Source organism: Anolis carolinensis, chromosome 5, assembly GCF_035594765.1.
Source record: "Anolis carolinensis isolate JA03-04 chromosome 5, rAnoCar3.1.pri, whole genome shotgun sequence".
Lineage (NCBI taxonomy): Eukaryota > Metazoa > Chordata > Lepidosauria > Squamata > Dactyloidae > Anolis > Anolis carolinensis.
This window is the reverse complement of record NC_085845.1, coordinates 55,588,366-55,613,681: the sequence shown is the minus strand read 5'-3', so window position 1 is coordinate 55,613,681 and position 25,316 is coordinate 55,588,366. Positions and strand designations below refer to the sequence as shown.

Below are 25,316 nucleotides of genomic sequence, written 5' to 3'. Positions count from 1 at the left end.
CTTCATAACCTAGTGTACTTGGTATGTTACAAAAGGAGGAAGGCAGCAGCAAGATGTGTTAACTCCTGTTTGTTATTTCCTGCATGAATCTTATAAGCAGCAAAGCAGTGAGAATGATTAGGCATGAACAGAAAGGTTCTGCACTTCAATCCCCAGGCATCATGCTTGGTCTAAGGCAGTGGTTCTCAACTTGTGGGTCCTCAGATGTTTTGGCCTTCAACTCTCAGAAATCCTAACAGCTGGCAAACTGGCTGGGATTTCTGGGAGTTGTATGTTGAGAACCACTGGTCTAAGGGAATGAGTGACATGGAGCTAGCGATGCTGGATTGAGATCGATGAAAGAAGATAGTGAAATATGGCTTATTCTTTTCTTCTCGCCTGACAGATTTTGAACTCAAAGGGAATCTCTTTGAAATACAGTAGGTTCCTCCACATTCAGTGGGGTTAGGGGTGCAGGACCCCTGTGAGAATGGAAAATGAATGGAAAAATGTGAAGGGACAACTGTAGTAGGATTACTTTATCCAGAGTACAACCATTTTGCTTATACTTCTCCTTTTGGAAGAATGTATGACTGTCAGCACGAAGTGGCTTACGGATATGCACTTCTACAGTAAAGAGGAAGCCGGCTTGTTTTCTGCTGCCCTGAAGACTGGGACTCGGGGCAGTGGATTCTAATTACAGAACGGAGATTCCACCAGAACATTACAAAAAACTTCCTGACTCTAAGAACTGTTTAACAGTTGAACTCATTGCCTCAGAGTGTGGTGGAGGCTCCTTCTTTGAAGGCTGTTAAACAGAGACAGGATGGCCATCTTTTGGAGGTGCTTTGACTGTGCTTTTCCTGCGTGGCAGGAACTAGATGTCCCATGTGGTCTCTTCCTACTCTATAATTCTGTGATTTTGAATTGGTCAGTTTGTTTGGCATGAAAAGATCCATGGTAGAAAATATTGTGGTAGTGGTTACTTGGCCATGGAACACATAGATGATACCTGCTATAGCCTTTTTTTTCAAACTGTACTCAGATAAGTTATATTACTCAATTGTTCACTGATGAGTCATATACTAGTCTTCTAGCATGATGGTAAGGTGCCACCTATGATACTGTTTATTCTAATCTTCCTTTTTTATGGTACAATTATATTGGGATTACTCGTAGTGTTTAGGTTTTATTGGTCCCTGGCTAAGCTTCCACCCTCATTATGGTCTTCTTGGTTTCCTTGTTATTATTTATTTTATTTTATTTCCAATATTTCTATCCCTCCCTTCTCACCTGAAGGGACTCAGGGCGGCGTACAATTGGCAACAATTCAATCCCGACACATCATTAAAACAAACAGCATATAAAATCTATTACAAATAGTTAAATACAGTATAAAATATAAAACATATGGTTAAAATCCGTTCATCCAATATCCTCGTGCTTTATCCATACATCAGTCTGGGTCGTCTTTGTTGTTTATTCATTAAAAGCCTGAGCACATAGCCGTGTTTTTAAGGCTTTTCTAAAACTCAAAAGGGTTGGGGCTTGCCGTATATCTTTGGGGGGGGGGTGTTCCACAGCTGGGGAGCCACCACCGAGAAGGCCCTGTCCCTCGTTCCCACCAGCCGCGCTTGTGAGGCAGGCGGGACCAAGAGCAGGGCCTCACCAGATGACCATAGGGATCTTCCTGGCTCATAGGAAGAGATATGTTCGGACAAGTAGATTGGGCCAGAACCATTTAAGGCTTTATAGGTCAAAACCAGCACTTTGAATTGGGCTCGGTAGCATATCGGCAACCGGTGGAGCTGGCTTAACAAAGGGGTGGTACGCTCCCTGTAAGTCGCTCCAGTTATTACTCTGGCTGCCGCCCATTGTTCTAATTGGAGCTTCTGGTCCGTCTTCAAAGGTAACCCCACGTAGAAAGCGTTGTAGTAGTCCAGACGGAATGTAACCAGAGCGTGGACCACCATGGCCAAGTCAGACTTCCCAAGGAACGGGCGCAGCTGGAGCACAAGTCTGAGTTGTGCGAAGGCTCCCCTGGCCACCGCCGAGACCTGGGGCTCCAGGCTCAGCGATGAGTCCAGGAGAACCCCCAGACTGCGAACCTGCGTCTTCAGGGGGAGTGCGACCCCATCCAACACAGGCTGTAACCCTATTCCCTGTTCGGCCCTACGACTGACCAGGGGGACCTCTGTCTTGTCTGGATTCAATTTCAATTTGTTAGCCTTCATCCAGTCCGACACAGCGGCCAAGCACCGGTTCAGGACCTGAACAGCCTCCTTAGTGACAGGTGGGAAGGAGTGACAGAGCTGGACATCATCTGCGTACAGATGACATCGCACCCCGAAACTCTGGATGATCTCTCCCAACGGCTTCATGTATATGTTGAACAACATGGGGGACAGTACTGAACCCTGTGGGACCCCACAAGTCAATGGTTGTGGGGCCGAGTAGGTGTCCCCCAATGACACCATCTGGGAACGACCCTCCAGGAAGGACCGGAGCCACTGCAGAACAGTACCTCCAAGTCCCATTCCCTCGAGGCGTCCCAGAAGGATACTGTGATCTACGGTATTGAAGGCCGCTGAGAGGTCCAGCAGAAACAGCAGGGACACACTCCCCCTGTCCAGTTCCTGGCGTAGATCATTGACTAAGGCGACCAAGGCTGTCTCGGTACCATGCCTGAAGCCAGACTGTGCCGGATCCAGATAATTAGTATCTACCAAGAATGCCTGGAGTTGTGCGGCCACCACACGTTCCACGACCTTGCCCAAAAAGGGGAGATTGGAAATAGGCCGATAGCTGTCCAATTGAGTGGGGTCCAGTAATGGCTTTTTCAACAGCGGTTTGATTACAGCGAATTTAAAGCTCGCTGGAAATATGCCTTCCTCTAGGGAGGCATTCACCACCACCTTCACCCACTCGGCCAATCCCCCTCTGGCTTCTCTCACCAGCCAGGATGGGCAGGGGTCTATGATGCATGTGGTAGCTCTCACCTCTCCAAGCACCTTGTCCACGTATTTTGGAACCTTCTTTCCAAAATACTCTATTATTAATAGTCCTACTAAGGATGTGCAAACTCAGGGCCAATCCCTCAATAATATGTGGCCCTACAGATGCTGGACTGAAGCTCTCTGCAATTATTTCCACTGGTTGTGTTGGATAGGGTAATCAGATGTTACAGTCCTATTGGTAGAATTCTATTGGTAGAATCATAACATTTGAGTCACCATTTCATTTTGAGTCACCATTCAAAAAGGGCAGCAATGGTATACTCTAGATAGGATTCAGGACCTAGAGAAATACAAGTTTCTCAACCTTGAGTTATTACTAGAATTGGGGGTTGATTCTTGTTGGTTGAATTTGGATTTATTATCTTCCGCAATGTTCCAGGAAAAAATATGTATTCCAAGAAACCACTCAGAGTAGCCAATTTCCAGATAGTTATACCCATCAGATTACCTATTATAAAACTACAGGAGACCTAAGTTCATATTCCCATTCAGCCATAGACCCTCATCAGGTAACCTTAAGTAAGTCACAATTGTTTGCTGTCATTAAGGAAGGTGATAAGATATTCTGTTTTTGGATCTCCCAGATAGGAGTACATCAAATTACTTCCATTTTCTAAAGCTACTTCTTGTAATTTAGAGTGCATTTACACTGTAGAAGTAATGCTGCTTGACTCCACTTTAACTGCAGTGGCCCAGTACTATGGAATTATTGGAGATGCACTTGGTGAAACATCAGCACTCTTTGACAGAGAAATCTAAAGGCCTTTTAAAGCTTTTGTGATTTCTTAGCATTGAGCCATGGCAGTTAAAGTGGTGTCACTTTGCATTAATTTTATAGTGTATTTGCAGCCTCGGTTTAAGATTCAGCTTTTGATTAAATTTTTGTCTCAATTTTTTATTGTGAACACGGGTTTAATAATTTCAAAGTCAGTAAAATTTCATAATACAAACAGAATGTTATTCTTTTATGTTTCTTAACATTGCTGAATCTACATTTATCTCCCACCTGTGTTCATTGATATTTCTGTCCTCCCTCTCCCCCCACCCTCCGGGAACAGTACTTTCCTTCATTCAAATAATATTTTAATTGATTAATCAGGGAGAATGTATGGTTCAGTTCTTTGTAGTTTCCTTTTCCTTTTAGTCTATCAATCTTCCCCATTTCAGATCCCACTTCTTCTTGATTCAGCCTGTTGTGTATTTGGTTCCCCTTTCAAGGATGTAGTCCTAGAGCATAAAATCTGCTAAATAGTCAAACTTAAAAAAAAAACTTTTCACTTTCTATGCTCTTTGCATCTCAATGCCCCAGTTGCTTGGGTGGCGACTGTCATATATTTTATTATTTCTGCCCAATCTTTAATGTTTTTGTTCCCATCTACTTTCTGGATGAATTATTTTGTATTCAACTCCAATTTATGCCTTATTAATTCTTCAGTTTTCTTCTTTACCTTGTTACAAAATTTTTGTACTTTGTTGCATTCCCACCATATACGCATATAGGAACCAATTTCTCCACGACTCTGCCAATATAATTTTGTAGTTGATTTAGTTATGTGAGCTCATTTAATTCAGGTTCTATACCATTTGGTTAATATTTCCCTTTGACTTTCTCTGGTCCTTATGTATTTAATATTTTTGGTTGAATTGAATTGATTAATATCAGTACCAGTAAGTCCTGCTAGTGTACCATACTTCCACTTAGATTTAGTTTTTATTGAATTGAATTGATTAAAGAGCTGGGCATGTTTAGCCTACAGAAGAGAAGGCTGAGAGGAGACATGATCGCCATGTATAAATATGTGAGGGGAAGTCATAGGGAGAAGAGACCAAGCTTATTTTCTGCTGCCCTGGAGGCTAGGATGCGGAACAGTGACTTCAAACTACAGGAAATGAGATTCCATCTGAACATTAGGAAGAACTTCCTAACTGTGAGAGCTGTTCAGCAGTGGAGGCTCCTTCTTTGGAGGCTTTTAAGCAGAGGCTGGATGGCCATCTGTCGGGGGTGCTTTGAATGTGATTTCCCTGCTTCTTGGCAGGGATTGGACTGGATGGCCCACAAGGTCTCTTCCAACTCTATGATTCTATGATCCAGTGTTCAATGTCTAACTCATTACTGTTCAGGTTCTCTTTCCATATCTCGGCCAATATTTGTTTCCATTTCTATTGTTTTCGAACTAACTTCTTATATATGAAACCCATCAGACCTTTCTCCTTTTCTAATTTCAGCTTTAAAATTTGATCAAAATCTGTTTCTTGACCTTCCTTTTTCCTCCAGTTGATGATCCTTTGTTTCAACCCATTCCATAGAAGACCGTTACCTTGACCACAATTAACCTTTATCATTTCCCACTCTTTGATTGTCCCGTCTGGATATATTTTTCTTTTAAATTAAAATATATTGCTTTAAGATAAATCAATGCATTTTATTTTAAGATAAGGAAAATGTTTGTGGTAGTTAACACAGTTTTAACAGGATGTCCAGAGAACTGATATCTTTTTTCTCACCAAGAATCTGAAAAACTGTAAATATTCTTTATGTCCTTGTGAAATAATAACTAACACGGAAAACAGAATACACATTGAACTGAATGCAGATAAGTCGAGTCTGTAGTTAAGGTGATATTAGTGTGTTTCTACTTCACATAGCTTTTAATATTTCAGGTAGGGAACACTGGGAAGAATCATGTACACCATCTTCAATTCCTTGGAGGATGGGTTAGGTTCAATAATAATATATTTGTGAGGTATAATTTGAATTCCTTTTGAAGTAAATTCTTTGTCTAGTCAATGAATGAGTAGTAGAACATTATATTAAAATTATTTTTCAAATGCACCAAGAATAATTAAAAACCGCTCTCTGAACAGTTCTTTGGGAATACATTGATTCTGAAGCTTTTACTATTACAATGAATAATTTCAGCACATTGGACAGCAATCACAGTTCATTTTAATATTGTACTATTATATTTTTGCAATTAATATTTAATATTTCAAACTTCAGAGGGCTCAAGCATTTGTATTTTTCTTCTCTTTATAAAAAAATGTTGGAAGGAGAGAAGCGAATGACACTTTAAAGTGGTAATTGAAATATACATAGAGTGTTTCATGAAAATATATTTTTTTACAAAGTAAAATTAGGAGACTTGAGGCAGGCAATTGAAGGAGAGCCACTGACTAGTTCAGTGCTGCCTTGATCCCCCTCAAATTTGTCAGAAGCTATTTAGAGTTTTTTATAATTGTATAGAAGGTGGCAGTCTCTCAGAACTACATTAAGCTCTCAGCAATGATAGACAGCATACTAGAAGTCATGTTTCCATTTTTGCCCCTCTGAGAGGCAGATGATACTTCAGAAAATGTTAAAAAGCTATTTGTGGGCTTGACCTTTAGTTGTTTTGTTGATAATGTGTCTCTTCTGTCATCTAGAGTGTCTTTCCCCTTTTGAGAGACATTCTTGTTTGTATTTATTGTCATATCTTTGTGCCTAATTTCATTTATTATTTTGTTCCCAAACATCTTACAGTTGCTATTATACAAAGATCACAGGAACCTGAGGGGTGAAATAGCATGTAAATAATTAGCTACTATTAGAAAGATTAACTTTTCTGAGATCCTGTGGCCCTTTGCCTCTAATAGCAGCAGTGTTGGTTTTCACATGTTTGTAGTTGATTCTCATGCTTGAGTGTATTAGTGCATGAAATCATTTCACCCATTTGCGCAATCTTGATGCTGCTGGTGGTCATCCATATATTACAAAGAGAAATCTTATGGAAGTTGGTAAAGATTTAGTGAGTGAACAATATGTTAACTGACAGATTAAAACCTAAACTTTTTAATGGTATGGTATGCTGGGAAATACAGCCTCTGGAGAAATAGTGTTTTTAGTTACCCCCACCCCCCAGCATGTTAGAAAGTGAACATCCAAGTTGAGTGGAGCCTAAAGAATAACTTCCCATGAGAAAAGAAGCCGAACAAGGGTTTTTTTTGAAGCTGCAAAGCTAAATTTAACCTATAATTCTGCAGCACTATAGAATAGTTTGAAACAATGTCAGCCTGTAATAAGATAATAAAGAGAGGCAGAACATCAGAAAAACTGGATTAATAATGACTGCAGGGCTCATTATCTTAGTAGTAGATTTGCTTTTTTTGTTGTAGTGTTAAAAATAATGTGACAGTGTGGGTCCTTGACATAAATGTGTTTACTGTTTTTGCTTGACATAAATGTATTTAGTGTTACTTGAAACTACATTTAACTGGATGTTTAAAAGAGAGGATGTGCTTCTATGTGAGGAATGGGCCTATTAATTTCATTTATATCCTACTTTTCATTTATATCCAGCTCGGGATCCAAGGTGGTGTAGAATCTTTTAAGAACACAATACAGCTTTAAAAACTCTTATTACATAAATTAAAATATAATTAAACTAAACTTTTGTTTAAAAAAAATATTAAAAGCCATTTTAAAAAGATAAAATAAAAAGACACCACCTCCCCATTAAGGCATCATCTGACACAACATACTAAACATTGCTTTCTTAAATAAAAAGTTAATTACCTGATGCAGAATGGACTGCCAGGAGGGGTCCAACCAGATCTGCAGAGGAAAAGAGTTCCACAACGCACGAAGAGCCGTTGAAAAGACACTCCTGCATCCTCACCAAGTGTGCCTGTAATGGTGGTGGGAATGAAAGAAGGCCTTCCCCTGCAGATCTTAGAGTATGAGCAAGTTCATACAGGGAGATCTGTCTGGACCCAAACTATATATGGATTTAAAGATCATAACCAGCCCTTTGAATTCTGCTTGGAAATGGATCAGCAGCCACTGAAGCTGCTTTTCATCTTCAAAGTTTATAAGCAGAGGGTCGGTTCATGGTCCTTCAGACTGTTGGGGGGGGGGGGGGTTGGACTATAGTTTGAAAAAAAAATGAACAAATTCCTATGCACGCTGCACATATCTTATTTGTAGAGCAAAGATACATGAAATAACAATATAATATTTAAAATGAACAACAATTTTAACCAACATAAACTGACCAGTATTTCAATGGGCAGTGTGGGCCCACTTTTGGCTGATGAGATAGTTGTTAATTGGGATTGTTGTTGTTGTGCGTCTTTAAGTTGTTTCAAACCTAGGGCGACCCTAATCCTAAAGTTGAGGGCAGAGCTGGGTAAATGACCTTGGAGAGCTACATCCTCCCAGAGTTCTATCATCTCTATAACCTCCTCTAGTCAACAACCTGGTTGCAGCATTTTGGAGTCATTGGGGTTTCCTAGTAATTTCCAAAGGCAATGTCCAACTAAAGTGATGCTTTCTGTTGATAAGAATTTAGATTCTGAGATTGCACTTCAGAAACCACCAATAAAGAAACTACTTATACTGAAGTTGTCTCGTGCTGATCCATTGAAAAAAACTTCTTATTCTACAGCAACATAAATATATTACAGACAAAACAAATGTTGGCTGCTAATGAAACACAATAACCTTGTGTGTTTTATACATTAAATATATATATAAGCAACAGCACTTCATGGACCACTCAAAGAAACACAGTTACAGGTATGCAACCTACAGTCCTTCATTTTCTGATCTTACATTCCATTACAATAATTTATAAGTTACCAGTTTCCTTCTTTTATAGACAGATTTCAGAATTACAGATTCTAGTGTAATTTTTTGTGGACACCTTAAATATACCACATTTTGTACTTTGTTAATTTATGCAGCAATATCTAAGCAGTAGTAAGAGTTAGCTTTGGGAAAGCTCAAAAACGTCCACACAACATGGAGAGGGGTGGGGAATAAGCAATTTTTTTGTGTCAGGAGAGACTTGAGAAACTACAAGTCGCTTCTGGTGTGAGAGACTTGGCCGTGTATAAGCAATATACTGAGCTTTATATTTCATGTTTAGATTAAGAAATGGCTCAAATTGTTTGTTTGGTGAGTTGGTTTTCTGTAATTTGTATAAATACCTTTTTTTGTGTCAGGAGCAACCGGAGTTGCTTCTGGAGTGAGAGAATTGGCCGTCTGCAAGGACGTTGCCCAGGGGACGCCCGGATGTTTTGATGTTTTACCATCCTTGTGGGAGGCTTCTCTCATGTCCCTGCATGGAGCTGGAGCTGATAGAAAGAGCTCATCCACACTCTCCCCGGGTGGGATTCGAACCTGGCAGCTTTCAGGTCAGCAAACCCAACCTTCAAGTCACGAGGCTTTTATCCCCTAGGCCACCGGAGGCTCCGTATAAAGTCTGACAATTTGTTTTTAGTTTCCAGTGGAAAGGATAAAGATTGATTAAAGAGAAACATTTGTCTTTGGGCCCATCTATACAGCCACTTAATGCAGGGCCTACTACACTGCTGCACTCCATCCTGCTGCAGTGGCAGGACGGAGTCCAGACCATCCAGCGGTGCTAAACCCATGCCTTGGAGAGGGGTGGGAGAAAGGAAGCAATTTCTCTTCCTTCTTCATGTTGTGCTGAAGCTTTTGATGACATTGGCAAAGGCACCCAGTGGTGACCATGACCTTGTCTGTGACTTCCACTATAGTGACAAAACATTGCAGAAGTAAGTACCATTTCATTTTTCCCAGGTTGTGGAGTGCAAAGAAAAAGGGATGGCAGCACTGGTCCACGTGAACAGCTGGGCTGATCTGAATTGGAACCAACTCAACTGTTCACACCACTCCAAAACACGGGGCTGCTGTGGAGCTTCAGTGAAGATGTATTTTTTTTATTATGTATGCTCAGTAATTTGGCAGTGAGTCCTCACTACGGAGCAGGAGAACGTATAATTCTCCTACTGTGGCATGGTGATGGTGTAGTATTATTGAGGGAAATCAATTTATTTACATACATTTTAAATGTGATCTTAACAAAATATTTGGCATTGCTTGCAATCTTCTTTGTAACAAATATTCCAGTTCTATCAGGTTATTGCTGAATTTAGAAATAGCAAGGGAAGGATAAAGAAGTAATCATGGCAGAGCGATTTAGGTCTACTTTTAAGGTTTCACGTAGATAACGAGTAGAGCACTTAGCTTTATCACTTCCTTATCTGAGTATTCTGAACTTAGTAGGAATTAGAAACTATCTCTTTCCCTGAGGGTCCATTTTAAAATAGCAGTCACAGGTGTTTTAAAATTACTTTGAAGTTCTCAAACAGAAGTTCAAAATGTTGCTATACGGTGATGTGTCATTAGTCTAAAGTGAAAAAGATTTTGCAAAAATATCTGGGATGCTTGTAAAATTTTCTCAGGTTCCTTTGCTGTTACCCCCCCCCCCCCCCAACAAAAAAGATTTCATCAGATTTACAAGATAATACATGCCAATTGTTGTTTAAAGTCACATTTTCTCAATTGCACAAGTGGATTAACAAATTGATTAATTGCTTTTATATAGACTGTAAACTTCCATAACAAGACAAGAAAGTGTCTAAATAGCATAGTTGGACATCAAAATATCATATCTGATGGTATTTTCCAGTAAAGGACATCTTTCATTATGTTTTCAGAGTTTTACCACACAGTATGGGTTTTTGTGAGAAAACTATACAAATTGGCCACATTTGAATGGTGGCTACATACATTTAATTACTGACCTGGTAAACAACTTTTCCAACCCAACTGCACATTTTAAAATGTGCTAATTTTTTTTTGTAAATTTTACTGTGTTTTGTATTTTGAAATTAGTTGCCAAAGTGGGGAATGTTGACATCAAGGGGGAATAAAATAGTGTCCCCAAATTGAATGAACAAGTGAATGATGAATTAACAATTAATATAGTCTATACAAAAAAGAGTCCCGGTGGCGAAGTGTGTTAAAGCACTGAGCTGCTGAACTTGCAGACCGAAAGGTCCCAGGTTCAAATCTCGGGAGCGGAATGAGCGCCCGCTGTTAGCTCCAGCTCCTGCCAATCTAGCAGCTCGAAAAACATGCCAATGTGAGTAGATCAGTAGGTACCGCTCTGGTGGGAAGGTAACAGCACTTCATGCAGTCATGCCGGCCACATGACCTTGGAGGTGTCTACGGACAATGCCGGCTCTTCGGCTTAGAAATGGAGATGAGCACCAATCCCCAGAGTCAGACATGACTGGACTTAACGTCAGGGGAAACCTTTACCTTTTTACCTATAGTCTATACAGGAGTTTAATTTGTTCCGTGATCAAGCTCTTATCTTAAAGTGAATTTTCAAATTGAAATGCTATTGATCTGTTCAAACCCAACCGAACCCTCACCCATTTTTTGTTATGTGTTTTTAAATTAGAAAAGGCATATTCACATGGAACAGCACAAAAAGAATGATCAACTTTAAAATGGTAGAAGCTCAACATTGTGGTAAGGAAGCACATTTGAAGCAACAAAATGTGTGTTGGCCAGTGTAACAGCAAGGCAAAACCTTCACATTCACAACTCTAAAATGGTAGAAGTACAAAGTTGTGGCACAATGTTAGAAGCACAAAGTTGTGACAAGGAAGCACAAAGCACCAACTGAAGTGGCAGAAGCATCATTCTCTCTATTCCCTCATACTCAGGGAGAGAGGGTGGGTTAAAAATAAAGTGTTGTTGTTATTATTATTATTATTATTATTATTATTATTATTATTATTATTACAGTAGAGTCTCACTTATCCAACACTCACTTATCCAACAATCTGGATTATCCAACGCATTTTTGTAGTCAATGTTTTCAATACATCGTGATATTTTGGTGCTAAATTTGTAAATACAGTAATTACTACATAGCATTACTGCGTATTGAACTACTTTTTCTGTCAAATTTGTTGTTAAACATGATGTTTTGGTGCTTAATTTGTAAAATCATAACCTAATTTGATGTGTAATAGGCTTTTCCTTAATCCCTCCTTATTATCCAACATATTCGCTTATCCAAGTTTCTGCTGGCCCGTTTATGTTGGATAAGTGAGACTGTACTGTATTATTATTACTGTACTTATTCCAGCTTCCCTCCTTCGCTTGTTCTCCCTCCTTCTATCTCTTCTTGAAGCCAAACATATCAGGTATAAAAACCACACAAAATCAATTAACCCAAAGTTCCTCAAAACAGACAAGAGCAAAGTGGAAAGCAATTTCTCAAAGCAGACAAGAGCACAGGGCACGGAGGCATGAAACACGGAGGCACAGAGACTGCTCACTTGAAGAGCTAAAGCCCTGTATTCTGGTTCTAGCTCTCCCTCTGGAGCTAGCTTTTAATTCAAAATGCTGCTCTTATGTAAAAATGAAACCTGGACTGAGTGACAGCTCTTAACTCAAAATAAGTTGGGACACTCTTAAGTTAAGGTTCTACTGTACTTTTAGGAGATGGTAATGTTTCAAGGAGTGTCCAAGCTGGACCTTCTGTTTGTCCAGTTTTGCTGGCTCATTTAAGTGCTATCCAAGTACCAAATACTTCGAGATCAGTAACACAGTACATGCTTGTTTGATCTTTAGCTGTAAAACTTATATAGTATGTTCCATTTTGTAGCAAAATCTCTTACATCATCCACCTAAGTGTCTTACTTAGAATATTTATAGTTCTGTCTTTATCTTTTTTAAGGCAAGTACAGTGGACTGATGCCGATTCTCTTAATGAGTTTTTTCAATTTTTTCTCAGTAATTATCTCAGTTATAATAGATACTCCTAATTTGTCTAAGGTAGTTTGTAGTTGGAGACATGCTATTTCAGTTGGTTCTAGATCATCAATTCCACCTGATGAATCTTGCAAATAACATTTATATTTTAATTGCTTTTCTCTGCAATTCTGAATTACAACATGGGGCACACTGAAACTTTTCTACCAGAAAGCACTCACATATTTTAATGGCAGTGTTTAATTTGTAGTGATTTCATTTATTCTAAAAAAGGAGTTTATGTTCTGTGTTTTATAATGTCTCATAAATTGTCCTTAAATTTTGGTGAAATAACATCACAAAATTCAGAGTAAGATTACATCATAGAATGCAAGTGTTCTGTAGCTGTGGCTTGTGTTGGTTTATGTTAAAATGTGTCCCAAAAGAAGTTTGGTCCTATTCCTGTCTGTGAATAAAATATCCTTTGATTATCATATTGTTTCTATTCTTCTCTTTTGGATGGTCCATCCTTATTCTATCTTGCCTTTTTGTTTTCTGTAAACTGAACTCTTGGGTTTTTTTGTACACTGCTTCCAGTCGTAAGTTTAGTACATAACTGGACTAAGTGCAGTTACGTGCATTGATATCATTGTAATTTCTCTCTTTGAAAATACTTTAATCTCTCTGTATATATCCTTAGATATTGTTTTACCTTGGGAAGGTTGTTGAGTCTTCTTTGCAATATTTGCAATGTAGATGTATTGTATAGAAGAGTTGCCAGCTCTCTGGAGAATTATTTACCTTTTCCATCAGGTTGGTGTGTATGGGGACCCAAGTAGTGCTCACCAACAATTCCTCTTCATATAATGACTATTGGGGTACCTCAGGTTTCTTTCTTGACTTGGATAATGGAGTAGTAGACGTTTTTATCAAATTTTCTAATGATACTGAATTATCCCAGGTAGCTAATATCTCAGAGGACAGAATCAGTGTTCAAAATAACCTTAAGATATTCAAGAGATGGAAATCAAAACTAACAAAATGAATTTCCACAAGGATATACATATAGGCAGAAGAAATGAATGTACAAATACAGGATGGGTGTCTGGCTTAACAACAATATGTGTGAAAAGGATCTAAGGGTCTTGTAGACTACAAGATTCAACAGTGTGAGGCAGCCAAAAATGTACTTCTAGCCTGCATCAACAGAAATATAGGGTCCAGATTGAAGGAAGTTTTACTACACTCTGTTTTACTTTGGTCAGACCTTGCCTGAATGTTGTGACCAGTTCTGGGCACAAGAGTTTAGGAAGGCTATTGACAAGTTTGACTATGTCCAGAGGAGGCTGACTGAGATGTCAAATGTCTGGAAATGAAGCCCTGTGAAGTGCAACCTAGAAAGCTAGCTAGAATTAGCTTTGAGAATGGTAGATTGAGAGGTGACATGATAATCATTTTTAAATATGTAATTGAAAGGATGCCATGTAGAAGATAGAACAAGCTCTGCTTCTCTAGAAAATAAGACATAAACTAGTAGATGCCAATTGCATGAAAGAAGATTCTGCCAAAACATTAGGAAGAACGTCTTGACTTTAAGAGCTGTTTGGCAGTGGAATGGATGCTTTGGAGTGTGATGGAACCTCCTTCATTGGATGTCTTTAAACAAATGTTGAATGACAATCCTGCAGGAGTGCTTTAGCTGTGTATTTTATATAGCAAAGTTTGAACTAGATGGTTATTCGGGCCCCTTGCTGCTCTATGGTTCTAACAGTTTTAGTTAGTATATATTTATACTAGCAGATATACTCATCAAAAAGTACATTCGTTCAGTTCATGTTTCATGTGGCTTAAAGTTAAAAACAAGACAGATGATTACACTAAAATGTTAATCAGCTGCAATGATGTAAAATTATGCATAGTGTGCAAACTGAGACCTTCCAAATTATAGCTCCCTCATAAAGTGTAAGAGTCACACTGTGTATTTATAAATTAAGAATTCTGTCAAAGTTGTATAATTTGTGATTAACCATTTAGAAACTGCCATAAATTTTAATTGTAATGCTTTAGATTTGAAGAATTGCTGTAGTTTAGATTTTTATTGCAATGGGTTAGCAATATGCATGACAATATCAGTATTGCCTTGTGTAATGCTATGAACTGTTCCTTCAAATTTCTCCTTATTCTAAACTCTTCTATAAATGGGTAATTCTCCCTTAGTGGTAATGTGTCCCAATACCCCCACCCCCTTCCCATTAGACAATTTCCTACACAATGGAGGCAGTTTGAATTTTAAGAACTGCATGAGGTAAGAAGCACCTCCTGCAGTATGATTCTGGCTGGTTTTTTTTAAAAGAAAGTTTAGAGATGTTGAGATTGTTTCATGCTTAGTTTGGTTCCTAGTTTCTTATCTTTAGTTAGCAATATTAGGGTTGACAACCTGAAGCTGTAAGTTCAGATATTTTTCAGTATACTTAAAATGTAATGGTACAAAGGATGATAAAGAATCATTCCCCAAAATGATTATGAATAATCACACTTTTTATTGAGTACTATGCTTGGAAAGGTAAAGATGATTCCACTATAACATGATCTACCTGAAATATGTCTATAACTGCATGTCTTGTGATCATATTTCACTTTTCTGCCACTCTTTGAAAAAAAAAGCATGCTAAAAGATTACAGAAAAAAGTAGGGAGAATAGGACTGATCCACACAGGCATAACAAGCCATACTCATTGTGAGGTTAATCTTAGTTATCTTCATGACATTCCTACACTTGTGGTAGGCATTGTGAAATAAACTGGTTTAATTAAGTTTAACTCTACATTAAGAAAAGTCAGGGGATACTCTGGAGTTTTGGTTTAAGATCCATTTTACCATGTGTTGCAGTGTTATTCATAGTTGTTTTGTGCCCCAGTAACGCATAGAGTGCCTTCATACCTGGGAGGTTAATCTTATGGCACTAACTCTTGTCTCATCATAGGGTTTTAATGGAAAAATACATTCAAAAAGGGGTTTTTCCATGCCTACTTCTGCACTGCACCCCACTCCTCATACTGCTTGCTGCCCAGTAGCTGCTTAGTGCATGTATAAGGCTCCCTTGCCTGACATGGGAGACTTTACCAGCAGCACTGTGCCATCAGCATAGCCTCTTGCCCATCAAGAGCATATGAACCTATTACCATGGAAAAGTAATGCTAGCTCAATGTTCTCCATCCTTTCTTTCTGCCTGTCTTCTAGTTCCATATAGAAAGATTACACCCAGAGCTTAATGTATGCTGTGTGTATACTATTATACTGTGTGATCTCTTAGTACAGGGAAGATGGTTGTTCACCTGATATGGGTGGGGACATATTATGATCTTGGGCACTGGAAGACTCAAGAGGTCCCATTGTCTTTTCATATATGGCTGTATTTTCCCCCTGAATGAAGTACAAGGTCCAGGTTCTGAACTTGTTTACCTGCTATTTTTTCTTTTGGAAAAGGAAGCTCTTTAAATGGTACACTCTGTTTTATGAATGTGATTTCAGCATCTCCTTGGAGCAGAACTGCTATCCCTGTTGTTTTTCCTTTTCATTGTCCTTTCTCCCTGAACAGTTCATAGTGGTATATATTGTCTGCTTGCTGTTGTAATCTCCATAATCTCTATGTTAGTTTCCTACCAGCAGGGTGACTGGAACTATTTAAAACATTGCTATTCATTTTGTGCATGGGTAATGCATTTGATGGATATTGTGAGAATGTCTGTCGATATTACCAATTTAGGTTTTCCTACTACCGTTATTGTCATGCTGTTGACTCTACTGGTGACAGAATATATGATCATAACTGTGTTATGACAGTTGTAGTTCTGTGTAGTAGCTGCTCAGTATATTGGAGTTTCCTGTGGTCATTTAATATGCCACCTAGTTGCTTGTTTATAGGAAGCCAAAAACACTCATCTAAAACTGGTGCTGCCTTGATTCCAGTGAGAATAACAGCTCTTGCCATTAATTCATATGGATTTATATTCTCTGTGGTCTGTTTAAATTTGAAATGCTTTCAAGCTGCCAAGTTGAATCATGAATCTAGTTATACTGTCATCTAAAAGACATGCAAAAGTGTAGCCTCTCTGATAGTGGAAACGAACACTGACTAACTAGGCAGAAAAAGTCAACATTACAAACTTCTAACAGTCCTTTCATAAGTAAATGAGCCACAGAATGAACTCTGTTGTATTTTTAACAAAAATTTGTACAGTAGCTGCTAGTACTGGATCATTTATTTATAAATATGGCAGGTTTGCACTAAATGTCTAATTTAGTGGCAAGATCTTAGAAGTTTTCCATTTGTACATACCTTTGTTATGTACATATCTTGACTTTTGGGTATCTTAGGCTCCATCTACACTGACCATATAAAGGAGTTTCAGAATGCAGATTAACTGCATTGAACTGGACTATGGCAGTGTAGATTTGTATAATCCAGATCAATGCAGTTAATCTGTATTCTGCAACTGTATTATATGGCAGTGTAGATGGCACCACGATCTACTTGAAGAGGTGAATCCATAGTTATCTTTTTAAAACTTACTGTATAATAGAAAGAAAATAACTATACTATTTAAAAGAATAACTGCAATCCAAATAAGACAGACGGCACAGATAGCAAAAGAAACACCCCAAGGGGTGTTAACTTTTCCCTATGTCATTCAAAGCTTGTGTGTGTGTGTGTGTGTGTGTGTGTAGTTAAATAGATAAATAAACTGAGTTGCACTTAAAAATATACCTGTTACGACACAAATTCAACTTAAGAACAAACCTACAGAACAGATCTTGTTCGTAACTTGGGAACTGCTTGTATCTATTTTATCTGCTGAAACAATCTGTATTCTATCATTTCTCTTTCGTAATATTAATATATTTTATTGGTGATTTTAATCATTGTTTACTATCCTGAGTAATGTGTAGGCATCAGAGAAAGAGAGATTTTCCTTTAAAATAATTAAAGAAATAAATAATGAAGGTGGCTGATTTTTTTAAGTCACATGTTTTGAATAGTGGTTAAATCAGGATACTTTGGAAATTCTACTCTAATGCAACATTTCCCAACCTTTGGTTCTCCAGATGTTTTGGATTCCCAGAATTCCTGACAGTTGGGAAGCTGGTTGGAGCTTCAGAAGTTGAAATCCTGAACATCTTGAGTGCCAATGGTTGAAAACCATGGGGTTAGTTGGAATATAAATAAAATGGCTTACATATTTAACTGACTTTAGTCACTTAGAGAAATTAATATCTTATTCTTCGTAGGCACCCTTTATAAATTTATGAACTTCATTGTCTTGCTTTATTAGTTTCTATTTGCCTGTTGAATTGTCATATCATTTGATCATCCATTCATATAAAATAAGATTGACAATTTGATATTCGTGCTACAGGATTACACAGTTATAAATTGTTCAGACTGAATGAACACCACATAATGGAAAAATAACAGAATACCAAAATTCCAGAGATCAAAGAAATGAGCATTTTGCATGCTATTGAAATTTTTGAAATAGATTTTTTAAAGGGGGGGGAATCCCAGCACACAGTATCAGTTTTAGCAGTAAATAATGCAAATCAAAGGGCACTAATGATCTCATTGCAATGTAAGAAAAGTTGTGTATCTTTCTGAATCTCATACTGTTCACATATGTTGCTTTGGTTACAGCAACTTAATAAGCAAATATCATATTTTCTGTTTATTTCAGGATTATTTAAGATAGGTTAATTCAGTTCTGGTAAAAATGGTTTCACCAGCACAGTGATGGCAAAGATAGTCATTATTTATTTGTTAAAACCTGTAATCTTACTATAATTTACATAGAAGACTATCTTCATCTGGAAAGCGACACATTGCCAATCCTTGCTTAATATGTCCAGGGATATACCCAAGAATGCTTGCGCTAATACTGATTTTTAACTGGTGATTAGATGAAACAAAACTAGTAGCATTAAACGATCATTATAAATGTTTCACATGAGTTTCTATGCAAAATACATCAGAACCAGTCATTTTCTGACAAAAACACACACAAAAGTTTTCCAGTGAGTTCGGAAGTGATATAAGAATATTTGGGATGTGAACCTAAGTGTAAATAACACATGTTGTCCAAATTAGATTATGAATGTGCATTCATTTGGGGAGAGGGGGGAGAGATCCAGAAATTTGAAGTACCCAAAGTAGTGGATAGATCTGGGACATACTACAGAATTCCAGCACTATTATTCCACTTAACTAGCATGGCTCCATCCTACTGATCATGGGGATTTGAAGTTTTGGGTGAAGAATTTACAATTGTCATGGATGAGGGGTTAGCTGTGGAACTAGACGAAAGGTTGGCTGTGGAACTAGAGCCTAGCCAAGGATAGCAACTCCCTCAGCCTCATCCAGAAGCAACAACTACTCAGCCTACTGGTCAAACACAGGGTTTGGTGGAGCTGAATGAGGAATGGTGCTTTCTTTTCTGGGACAGAGAAGAGCAAAATCTCAGCTGATACGTTCAACCAGAATTGTTGAATGAATGGCAAGAAACAGAGATAAGCTGTGAAAGCATTTAAGGCTTTGTGGTGTGCTGCCCAATTGCTGGTGGCAACATTTGAAACCACACCTTGGATTCTGTGCTCTAGAGAGCTGTGGACACTATTTGGAGTTTTGGACAGACTTGCCAGTTGTAAGATTGGTGATTGGATTGAATCAGGACTGGAATTTGACTATTCTGCTTGTTCCTTGAAAGCTTGTTTTATTCAGAATTGACTGGCTGACCTCGGACTGTACAACTATGCTGTTGGCAACTACAGGGCAACATTTTTCAGACAGAACACTCTAGTGCCTCACTAAACAACAAAGCCCAGAATTACATAGGAGTGAGTGGGCCTCTCATCTGAAACCTTACCACAGTATTCATTTTAGTGCCATCCAATAACATTTGACTCATGATTATAATACTCTTTGTTATAATGCTCAGTATTATGGCCTGATTTATAATGACTTCTGAGAACCTTCTTCCCACCAACACAAACAGGAGCAAAAAGTTGCTCAGGGTTTGGGAATTTTGCATCATGCTATGCCAAGATCTGCGGAATTTGTTAAATAAAACTAATAAATGTTGTCATCTCTTTTGAATCCACTTCATCCTAGGCATGAATTATTACTGGAGTTCTCCTCCACTACTTGGTATTGACACAGGTGACATGAACTCCATGCCTGTTCTCACTGTATGCCACATCCCTCAAGGACATTTTAGCTGGCAAAATGAAAAAGCAATACCAGGTGTCTCAAAGGATGAGAAAAAGTCCTACTGTGAGATTATATTAAAATGTGTATTATATAAGTATACTAATGGGGATAAAGAGTTGCTTCACCTCCCAAGATAATTATATGTAATCTAATTTCCTGGAAACAGGTTACTGCAAACCAATTATAATAGATTCTTTTTTTTAACAATGCCATGTTCCCTAAACACACTGCAAAATACATTTACACATTAGTTTGCTTACTGGGGAAAAGAGGATTGAGTAATGTTCTTTTTAATGTCTCTTGCTGTGATAAACATGCCAGTATTAAAAATAGCCATCTGAAATTAGCATCAGATGTATGTGTTATTACAGTTCTCTTTTTCTAATTAATTCCAAAGAATTGTTCTTCATTTCAACATTGTGCTTCCTCACAATCAAAGCATGGCTGAAATCTAATCTGCATTTTATCTGAAAAACCCTATTGCTACACAACAGCACTACTGGGCTGAAAAGCTCATAAAGTAACAATAAAAGCAGCTAGGTGAAGCAATATCATAAATTCATGCATTTCCTCTGGCGCTCAGACTGACCAACATTTAAATCTCAAGATTTAGACATGGGTAAATATGACAGACTATAGTCAACATTATCCAGGTTTAAAATAAATGAAATGTTTATGTTGAATGGAAAAGCTCCCACAAACTGCAATACTGCATAACCTTTTTCACAAAGTAACCTGATAACAAAATGAGAAATCACTTCATTTTGTGAGGGGTTCATAACCTACAACGCACCCCCAATAATTTCTTGCCTACCTTCTTGTGCAATTTCTCAGAATCAACTAGCAGTAATATTATCCGGATAAACTTTCCCTATAGCATGTTTCTGTATGCACCTCTGGCAGTACACCTGGCACTGGATAAATCAACATCAGGGAAGGAAAATGTACACATGTATTTAGTGTGGGAAGTGAATAACATCTATTTAAAACACAAATGTAAATATATTACTTCAAATTCTTGGCCACCTCTACCTTCTAAATTAAAAACTGTTTTTAAAAAGGTGATTCAAGAAATGATATAGGTTAATGGAAGGGGTTTCTGGTCAGATGTTCACAGAAGTGAAATAAGTATTTAGATTAATGGCATCAGTAGAGTGGATATCTGCTCCTTACCCGTTTTTTAAAATTCTGCTGCCCCAGCCATAAAATATGCTGTCATGTCACCCAATTTTTTTAGTCTGGTAGTAACAAAAATATCATTTAAAAATAAGGCACACAGGAAGATGCCTCTTGTTTTAAAGTAGCATTGCATTCCTGGAATCTGGGAAATGTTGATTCTGCTTTTTTGAGAGATGTCCATTAATTAATATTAGTGACACAATACAACTAGAGGTGGGGGTAGTTCACATTAAATTATTGCACTTCTATTATAGTAAACTATCATAAGAATGATATCACACTGGAGTAACATTTTTCTAGCTGGCTTTCTCTTTACAACTAGATATATTGCTGATTAGCAGCACAAATATTTAACAATAGGGAAAGGCTCCTGCTTTTTATACAGAATTTATTTGCACTGGGACCATAGAAAAGTAGACTCAAACCTTCATTTGACTATGAAGCTCAATAGGTATTTTAAACTTTTATATCCCACCTTCCTTCAATAATGATGCTCAAAGTGGCCTATATGAGGTTTCTAGGAAGTCTCCCATCCAGGTCTATTCAGACCTTTAGCTTCAGCATCGTTGTTGTGCCCCTAGAGGGTGTCCTAAAGCAAAATATCAAATCTGTTGATTATTATCTTTGTTATTTCAATGTTTTAAAATGTAGTCAGTAGCTCAGGAAAATAGTTTAACTTTGAACAGACTGCTACTTCAAAAAAGGAAGATTCCTGTCCTTTAAAAAGTAAATTGCCATATAAAAGGGAGGGGTACTAGTTGAGAAAAGTGTATCTAAAGCTTCCTTAGGCTCCAAGTTTCTTGGAATGTGGCCAATCACAATTTTACTTGAGGCATTAAGCTATTGTATTTTCTTTTCATGGCTCTAACAGTTATCACAAACTATTTTTAAACCATAAGCCTATATTCTTTATGATATTTTTCAATAGGTTTCATTATTTTCTTCACTGGGTACTTTTAAACAGTACAGAGAAGTACATTTTGATTTTTCTTTTTAAAAAAAAATGCATGAACACATATTGAAGTTTCTTTCATTGATCAGGAATAAAAGGCAGTCATAGCTGGAAATGAGAGAACATTTCTTCTCAGATTTCTTTATTAAAAATTCTTGAAAGCTTCCAAAAGCAGCTTTCTTCTATGAAGACTACCATTTTGATCTAAGCATATGCTTTTCATTAAAGAAATAAAACAGTCATCATTATTGAAAAACATAGATGGAATTTTGTAGAGATAAAATAATAGAAAGACATTTACATGTCAGTATTAAATATGTCTGTGTAGAACCTGCTTTCAAGTAGGTGCATTACTTATTACAAAATTTCAGAACCATATTTTATAAAAACACTCCATCTGGCACTACTTTTTTACAGTGGGAATTCTAGCTCTAGAGCCCCCCTCGATGAATTGTCACCTTGTCGTGGTAAGGGGCCTTGTGTTTTCCAATGACCCTGCAGTCGTAACCACCGGAGTCATGCACTCCCAGGGGGACTGCAGGGGAGGTTCTAGTCCAAGCACAATCCGAAAATCTCAATGGTTGATCAGGCGGAAGATAATATGATACATGTTACAATGGCTGTGGAAGGCAGAAGAAGGCTGCAACAGATTGAGAAGCCACCGTCATCCTGTTAACCACGCCACTGGTTGGGACTCTCTCTCTGTGAAGACAGTATGTTGATCGGCTGTGCACTGACCTCCACACATTACGAAAACACATGCACAGGCGTCTTCCAAGAACTTGGAAGGTCATCTTACTCGGTCAATGAAGGATCACCTAAAAGAAGAGAGCTCTAGAGCAGGCATGGGCAAACTTGGGCCCTCCAGGTGTTTTGGAGTTCAACTCCCATAATTCCTAATAGTCAGAAGGCTGTTAGGAATTGTGGGAGTTGAAATCCAAAACACTTGGAGAGCCCAAGTTTGCCCATTCCTGCTCTAGAATATTATAAATTACACCCTCAGTAAGTCGGCACCCATGGGAATTGGTAGAAGCTGGACAAATGTAGCATCTGGTTACTTCAGAATTACTATTAAAAAATAGGGGTGTGTCAGGACCCAGGCAGCAGAGCACCAATAACCATACACAGAGGCCAGAATCTATCTAATATCTTTATTAAGGAAATATGTAAAGTTAATAAAAGCAAGCGTATGAATTAGTCCAGGAGTAGACCTTTCAGGAAAGGTCAAAATTAGTCAAAGAAAGGTCAAAGAAGCAATGTCCAATATGAAATATTAAGGTCCAAAGTTGTAATCCAATAACCGAAACACTCACTTTGCCAGGCAAAGTGAGGGGAGATGACAAGGTCCTTTAGTCCATGAACTTGAACGAGGCTAGGAAGTAACTTGATTCTTGGAAAAACAAGGCTTGGATACAAGGCAGCAAGGAACGAGGAGCAAGGACAAGATCCGTGGTATTTACTTGGCAAAATCCGGGAAACAAGGCAAGGCTGGGTCTTGGAAAGCAAGGCAAAATCCGTGGAAGAACAAGGCTGGAAAACGAAGGCTTGAATCAGGAACAAAGGCTTGGAAGCGGAGTAGCTGTCCACACACACTACTCCAGTTGCTGACGAATTGACTCCGCAAGATCCCTCCGGGAGCAAGGAACCTAAATAGGCCTTGTTTTCCCCACCAGAGAACACTTCTCTGGGGAACCAGAAACGAAAGTCAATCTCTGTGTCCAGATGTATGACTCCCTAAAATTTCTCATGGGAACAGGCTTTAATCATCTGAATGCTTTGCTGCTATTCTCAAACTCCTGCGATTAGCCTGTTGCACTCCTTTCTGCTGGAGAATGTAATTACGGCGCGAAAAAGGGGGAGAACTCGACTCCGGGCTTGTTTGGGAGATTTCTGGAAGACAAGCCTCCTGCAGGTGCAAAGGCTCAATTTCTGGCTGAAATGGAGGAAAACCCAAGTTCTCCTCTTCGTCAGTCACAACAGCACTAGGAATGGGACTACATGGCCCATGAGTCATCACACTATCCCCCTCCTCAAGCCCCCTCTCAAACTGGGACTCTCTCCCCGAGGCGCGAGGCCGCGGTTTGGCGGGATAGGTCTGATGGAAGCGGCGGGTTAGATCAGGAGCATGAACCGTGGAAGCGTCTTCCCAAGAGCGCTCTTCGGGGCCAAAACCCACCCAGTCAATGAGATATTGTAGGCGGCGGCGGTGAAAGCGAGAATCCAAAATGTCCTGAACCTCGAACTCTTCTTCTCCGTCCACCAGAACAGGGGCGGGGGCCGGCCGGTCTGCATCAGGGCGCACACCATCCGCCGGAAGGAGCAGGGAGCGATGGAACACTGGATGAATGCGCATAGAGCGCGGAAGTTGGAGTTTGAAAGTCACGGGGTTAAGTTGCGCCACCACTGGATAGGGACCAATGAAACGGGCATCTAGCTTCCGGCAGGGACGGTGGGAGGGCAAAAAGCGAGTGGACAGAAGAACCCGGTCTCCTACCTTGATTTCGGGGCCCGGCTGGCGATGCTTGTCAGCGTGGCGTTTATAGTCCTCCTTGGCTTGGTCCAGTTGCTGGAGCAAAAGTTGCTGCACTGCTGTGAGTTCCTGCAGCCAGTCCTCTGCTGCGGGAACTTCTGAGGTTTCAATGACAGGAGGAAAGAAACGTGGATGGAAGCCATAGTTTGCAAAGAACGGGGTTTCCTTAATTGAAGCCTGGACCCCATTATTGTAGGCAAACTCCGACAGTGGTAACAGGGAAGCCCAATTGTCCTGTTGGTAGTTTACATAACAGCGAAGGTACTGTTCCAAAGTGGCATTGGTGCGCTCAGTTTGCCCATCTGTTTGAGGATGATGAGCCGAAGATAAACGAGAGTCTATGCCCAATAGTTTTTGTAGTGCCTTCCAGAAGCGAGAGGTGAATTGGGACCCACGGTCAGTGACCAAACTCTTGGGCAATCCATGCAATCTGAAAACATGTTGGAGAAATAGATCTGCAGTCTCTTTGGCCGTGGGAAGGCCTTCGCAGGGAATAAAATGGGCTAACTTGGTGAAAAGGTCCACCACCACTAGGATCGTGGTGAATCCACAGGAAGGTGGTAGATTAGTTATAAAATCCGCAGAGATTATTTCCCATGGGCGAGATGGGGTAGGAAGGGGATGCAGAAGCCCTGAGGGCTTTTCCCTTCTTGTCTTGGAGCGCTGGCATACTGGGCAGGTGTTGATATATTTTTCTACATCCTTGCGGATCTTGGGCCACCAGAAATCTCTTAGGATCAAATGCATAGTTTTGAATAGCCCGAAATGCCCTGCTGGCTTGCAGTCATGACACAAACGAAGTGCCTTTTCCCTGCCCGGTCCTGGGGGGATGTAAACAT

The 25,316-nt window shown here is 39.1% G+C and overlaps 1 protein-coding gene across 4 annotated transcripts in view; it reads left to right on the top strand.

Annotated features, from left to right (window-relative positions):
- marchf1 (membrane associated ring-CH-type finger 1) overlaps nt 1–25,316 on the top strand; it is a 178,933-nt gene that overhangs the window by 6,012 nt on the left and 147,605 nt on the right. Inside the window, exon 2 of one of the 4 annotated variants that reach the window (XM_062981349.1) lies at nt 17,662–17,762. The exons of the other annotated variants lie outside the window; for them this stretch is intronic. The gene's annotated coding sequence lies outside the window, so the exon portion shown is untranslated. The remainder of the gene's footprint in view (nt 1–17,661; nt 17,763–25,316) is intronic. 4 annotated transcript variants of the gene reach the window in all.